Source organism: Odocoileus virginianus, chromosome 24 (assembly GCF_023699985.2).
Source record: "Odocoileus virginianus isolate 20LAN1187 ecotype Illinois chromosome 24, Ovbor_1.2, whole genome shotgun sequence".
NCBI lineage: Eukaryota > Metazoa > Chordata > Mammalia > Artiodactyla > Cervidae > Odocoileus > Odocoileus virginianus.
The window spans coordinates 29,294,559-29,300,936 of NC_069697.1; the positions used below are offsets into that span (position 1 = coordinate 29,294,559).

Sequence of the window (6,378 nt, forward strand, 5' to 3'; positions counted from 1 at the left end):
TGGGAACTCAAGAAAATTAAAGAGTTCCTGCCTTATGGTTCTAATTTCTCTCATAGGGCCATATGATAAACGTGTGCAGAAAAAATATAGCATACCTCAAGTGCATAGATTTTGGAGTAACTCCAAAGGGAAAGGGAATGTTAGACTTTATAGAGAGAGTATGAGGGTGACACATGTGCGCACACACACATGAACATGAATGCCTCACTGTGCACACATTTATATGTCTGAGGTTGAGAAACCCTAGATTGAGCTTTGTTTGTCAGATTTTGCATTGTTCCTGTGCTATTGCTGGAAATTTTTCTGCACCCCCACTTCCAAATCAGGCCCCAAGTGATTCTGACTACAGCAGCCTCCCCCATGAGCAGTGAGCAGTCCCAGACGCCCTGGGCTCCTTACTCATGCTCCTCTCCCAGAGCTATAGCTTGGCAAAGAGATCAAAGAGATGGCCAAAGAGAGGAGCACCGGAAGATTATAAGACTCCTACAGGCTAGCCAGGAGCTCTTCTCAGTACTAAGGTAGGTGACCTCAGGAAGACTGACAAGAATTAATAACTCTTAGCAAGGCCCAGAAAGTCCCAGTGCAGAGAATGCTGGCCCTTTAGGCTTTAGCTAGAACTGACCATAGGAGTTTGATGCTAGAAACTGTCAGGAAATAAAACTGACTTTTCCCAAGGTTTAGATGGAGACCTAATTCTGCGGGCCTAGCTGTGGGGGCAGTAGGCAATCTGCCTCAAAGAACCCCAAACAGGAGCCAGATTTAGAACAGTCCAACTCAGTAAAAGAGGTGAAGAAGGAAACTTTCATCAGTTTGAACAACTCAGAAGAATCCTACTCTAACCCAAATTCCTCACGGCAATGAAAAAGAAATAGAAATAGTCATAAGGAAAATATCATGGCCAGAGAAATAAGTAGACGAGGTTCTTTTCCTGGGATGTTGATCTACGGTGGACTTCTGTCCATCTGGGATCCCTCTGTCTCCTCCCTTCATGTCCCTTGACCCTGACAAAAAAGCAGGTCATCTTTTGACATGGGGGATCTGGCAGGAGGCATCCTGACGGAGGACTGGAGGATCATTTCTTCAAATGTGCACCATGGCAGAAGTACTGGATGTAGAAGGAGACCTTCCCATTCCCTCTTGCATAACTTTCACTAAGAGTTCTAAGGTCTTCTGGTTTCGAGGCTAGCAAGAGATCATGAAGCTGTATCGAATCGTATTATGTAAATCTGCAGGGAGGACAGACCGGTAGTGCAGTCTCTTAGAAAGTGTCAGGACAGGGGTGGAACTGCCCCTAATTAACACTTTTGCTCTGATTGTCAGAACTGGGAACGAAAACAGTTTTCTTCATCTGAAATGCCAATGCCAGCGTCTACAAATATTCCCAAAGGATACTGGGGAATCTTCATGTGCTTAGGGCTGGAAAGGCATAGCCTGCACCTTCTTATTTTCTTCCTTTCTGTCTTTTAGGTAGTCATTTTCTTTTATCAAAGTCCCTTTTCCTCCTTGTAACAGTTAGTTTCTCCATTGTTCTTTACCCCAGAATTCCTCCCAGTGATCCTGGTCAGCTCACTCTTTTCCTTCCCACCGAGCTCTCTGAGCCTCCCACAGGAAAGTGTGGAAGATGACTCTCATCTAAGGGATCTCATGATTGGTGGGGCTTCTTTATCTCCGTACTTAATAAATCAATCTTCTTAAAATTAAGTGAAATGTTTTAGGAGCAAGTACGTAGTTTGGGTGCATCATCAAAAGAGAAAGGGAAGGAAGTCTATTGTTAACTGAGGGATTTGACTGGGGTGTTTGTAGAGAAAAGGAAGCTGGAGGTTTGAGGAAGATAATGGTAAAAAGAGTCTTGAAAACCAGTTCTAATCATACCAAAGAGAAATTTCTTCATTTTTCAGCTATTATTGATATGTTCCTTTGTTGCCACATAGTCTTTATGATTTTAATTTTATTGTCTACATTATTTAGTTGGTATTTAGACATTTCAGAATATGAAAATATTGTAACATTTCCATTTTTATTGAACATATAACAATACAGTGTGCATCATTATAAATGTCACATTTCAGCCTTTTGAGTTATAGTTTTAGCATAAACCCAAGGACTTATAAGACTCTAACTCAAAGTGTGCAATTTGCAATGCATTCAGCAATTTGCAATGCGTTCAGCAATGCATTCAGCAGTGGGCTTCCCTTGTGGCTCAGCTGGTAAAGAATCTGCCTGCAATGTGGGAGAAGTGGGTTCAATTCCTGGGTTGGGAAGATCCCCTGGAGAAGAGAAAGGCTACCCACTCCAGTATTCTGGCCTGGAGAATTCCATGAATTGTATAATCCATGGGGTCACAAAGAGTCAGACACGACTGAGCAACTTTCACTTTCACTTTCTTCAGCAATGTATAGATATCAGTGTCACCAGTCTTCCTAGGACTATTTGTACACTTTTTTGAAAAAATCGTAAAATTAGATTCATGTTTTTATTGTACTTAAAAAAATTAAGTTGAATGTTTTCACAAATGTTTCTTTTCTCTTGGATTTCCTCTAACATAACTTTTTCGTTTATGTCATCAGAACCAAGCTTTATAAGAGCCAGCATAAAATGGACTGAGGAGAAAGAAAGGCTGCGGGTGTTAAAGGCTACTTCTGAAAAGACTGCTGGGGAGGTAGCTATAACATTCCAGTTAAGGTCCCAGTGATAACTGGAACAGCAACTGAACAACAGGGCTCCAGTGAAACATGTGAACACTGTTAACGAAGTCCTGGTCTAGACATTTTTGCCTCAGTAAAAGGCAATAACAATAGCAGCAAAGTGAAAGGAAAGAAATTAACTACTAAAGAAGTATCCGATTTTCAGGCTGTGACTAAAACCAAGGTTGACTAAGTTGATGTAAACCATGTTCCATTTTGTTGATGTGAAAATTTACCTTCAGAAGGGTTAAGTATCATGCTCAAGTTCGCATACATAGCTTTCATTTTTCAGGTCTAGCTTTTGTTTTTAATTTTAGGGAAAGTGCTATGTTTAAGATACAGATACTTTAAGTGACTCAAAATATATGTTGTCCATCTGCTGGGTGTGCTGTGGTAGAAAGAGCACTGGATTGAGAGCAGGGTATGCAGTTTAATTCCTGACCGTTCTGCTGATGAGCTATGTGACATAGAAGAAGTCACCTCACCTCTGTGAGCCTCCGTCTTCCCCACTCTTGAGATGCTGAGAGCCTAATCTCACTGGCCTGAGAATGGAACAATCTTTCTTCAGGCACAAACACTTCCCACAGATACTTTTCCAGGTTAGATGGTATGTCTTTGGAGATATAGGGTACTCTTGAATTGCTCCTGGAATGTTTGGAAAGCCTCTTGCAACCTCTAGTAGCATCATACAAGTCCCTTTTCAAGTAGCATTGTTCAAATCCCTTTTCTACATCTTCATCTAATACCCAGAATGGCTATAATAAGATGGTGAGTTCTGTAGTTCTTGGCTTTAAGATGGACGTCTAAATATAAGAAGACTTGCAGCTAAATATCTATTCTCTGAAGCAATTTCATTTGAAGTAGCCTGTTTATTCTCATAAGTATAGTCCTAATAGTTAGATTATGTAATCTGATTTAGCACACAAAGATGTGTGCTATATTCACTCACAGAATTAATGAGACCTGTTGGGGAGAGTCGAGGAGGAGAAACCCTTAAAGTCACTGTAATAATTTCTTAGGGCTGTTGTAACAAACTACTGGAAACCAGGTGGCTTAAAACAATAGAATTTATAGTCTCCCAGTTCTAGGGAGTCTAAGACTGACATCAAGATGTCAGCAGGGCCACGGCCATCCCATCCCAAAACTTGTAGGGAAGAATCCTTCCTTGTCTCTTCCTAGATTCTGGTTACAGCTGTCAACCCTTGGCTTCCTTGACTTGCAGGCATCTCACTCCACTCTGCGCTGTGTCACATGGCTGCCCCCACGTTGCGTGTATTCTTTATAAGGCTCTCATTTCCAATAAGAACATCAGTCAGATTAGATTAAGAGCCTACCCCATCCCAGTGTTATCTCATCTTAATTGATTGCACCTTCAGTGAGCCTATTTTCAAATAAGATTACACTGTGGGGTACAAGGGATTAAGACTTCAACATATTTTCTGGAGTTAGACACAATTCAACTCATAAAGGTCACAATTGGAATTACTCAATTTCTTTTCCTTTTCTATTGTTAAGCTGAAAGAAGTATTTCCTGAGAAGTTTTAGGGTGGGGGGGATGATATTCTGGTCACTAGAAATTACTCAGATTCTGTAATAGTTGATTTCTTTCTAGGAATGACATTTACAAACAACCATGAACAACTTCACTTTCTTCACTGAGTTCACCCTCCTCGGGCTGTCTGCTGACCCCCACATCCAGGCTCTGCTCTTTGTGCTGTTCCTGGGGATTTACCTGCTGACATTAGTGGGGAACACAGCGATGATCTTGATCATCAAGGCCGATTCTCGGCTCCACACACCCATGTACTTCTTCCTCGGACACATGTCTTTCCTGGATCTCAGTTTCTCCTCAGTCACTGTGCCCAAAATGCTACAGAACTTCTTGTCGCAGAAGAAAAGCATCTCAGTGTGGGGCTGCATCACCCAGAGTTTCTTTTTTCTCCTTTATGGGTGTGCTGAAGCCAGTCTTCTCTCTGCCATGGCCTATGACCGCTCTGCTGCTGTCTGCCACCCTCTGCTTTACACTGTGGTCATGAACAGGCCTCTCTGCGCTGCATGGTGTGTGCAGCATGGCTGGTGGGGCTTCTGAACTCACTAGTGAATCATCTTTTCATCCACGAGTTACATTTCTGTGGCTCTAACACTGTCTCCCATTTCTTCTGTGAACTACCGGCACTCTTCCCCCTGTCCTGTACTGATCCCACTGCCAACGAGTTCCTTCTGTCAGGGTCCAGTGCATTTCTGGGACTTCTGACACTTCCTCTGATCCTGTTCTCTTACTCCAGAATCATTTCCGCTGTTCTGAACATCCATTCCTCTGAGGGCCAAGGCAAGGCCTTCTCCACCTGCTCTTCCCACCTCACTGTGGTGCTCCTGTTCTCTGTGACAGCTCTGTTCAGGTACATCAGCCCCGCCTCAGGCTCAGTGTTGGAGCGAGTGGTCTCCATTCAGTACAGTGTCATCACATCCTTACTGAACCCTCTCATCTACAGCCTCAAGAACCAGGAGGTGAAGGCTGCTCTGCAAAGGCTGCTAAGGAAGTGAATGTGATCCCCAGAGGAGGGATTCTCTGTGTGGTTTTAGTCAGAGAGCGGGGAAGAGGGATATTTGGAAACACCTGGAGAGTAAAAAAAGATATCGGAGGTCAACATAAATATATAAAAAAAGTTATATAGTGGTTCTCAAAGTGTTATCCACATACCAGCAGCATCAGAATGCACATCGTCTGCAAGCTTCCTAGAAAGTTTCAAACCCAACCCTGATCTACTGAATCAGAAACTCTAGAGGTGGAGCTCAATAGTCTGTTTCTTAATTATGACCATGATGCATGCTTGAATTTGAGAAACAGTGTTTAGCCCAATGAATGTTTGAGAAAACTCTCTTTGGAAAAAGGTGGGATACTGACATCAAGGTGAAGAATCCCACTTAAATGAAAAAATTGGTAAAGCAGTCAAGAAGAGAACATTTGACTATCTGATCTTATGATCTGTTTCCCTCTACAAAACTGTAAAAATGAAAATTCCCTACATTATTTTAGCGTGTTGTAAGGAGGGGAAGAGCTCGACTGTCCACAAAGGCAGATGCAGCCTGTTCCTTCCACCTCCACTGGGGAGCTGCCATTATAACAGGTTCTTCAGTACAGGATGAGGCCAATGGACAGATGCTCCAGAACAGCAACTAGCAAGCACTTCCTTTACCTCACCTGAGAGCAGCTGAGGGCAATCAACAGCTAGTTCACCTGATTAGAGGTCATGAGTTTGTCCCAGAAAGCAAGGGCAGCCTGAGGTTATGGTGGAAGCAGTATTCCACATGAGATAGCCCTTCGTGTGTCAGCACTTTCACTGAGAAACTCTGCTTCCTGACCTGGTTGTCTGGGCTATGCTATCAGGATCTCTGAGCACTGAGTTCTTTTTGCTTCTGTACTTTTGGCCGCAAGACTACTTTTGTCTCATTCTTCCTAAAGGACTAGTGACCTCTCTCAGTTTTTAACTATGGCATCTAGTCCCATCACTTCATGGGAAATAGATGGGGGGAAACAGTGGAAATAGTGTCAGACTTTATTTAGGGGGGCTCCAAAATCACTGCAGATGGTGTTTGCAGCCATGAAATTAAAAGATGCTTACTCCTTGGAAGGAAAGTTATGACCAACCTGGATAGCATATTTAAAAGCAGAGACATTACTTTGCCAACAAAG

At 42.8% G+C, this 6,378-nt stretch overlaps 1 pseudogene; it reads left to right on the forward strand.

The window, feature by feature from the left end:
• Positions 1-4,317: 4,317 nt before the first annotated feature.
• LOC110146781 (olfactory receptor 8S1-like) lies at positions 4,318-5,228 on the forward strand (annotated as a pseudogene).
• Positions 5,229-6,378: the final 1,150 nt, after the last annotated feature.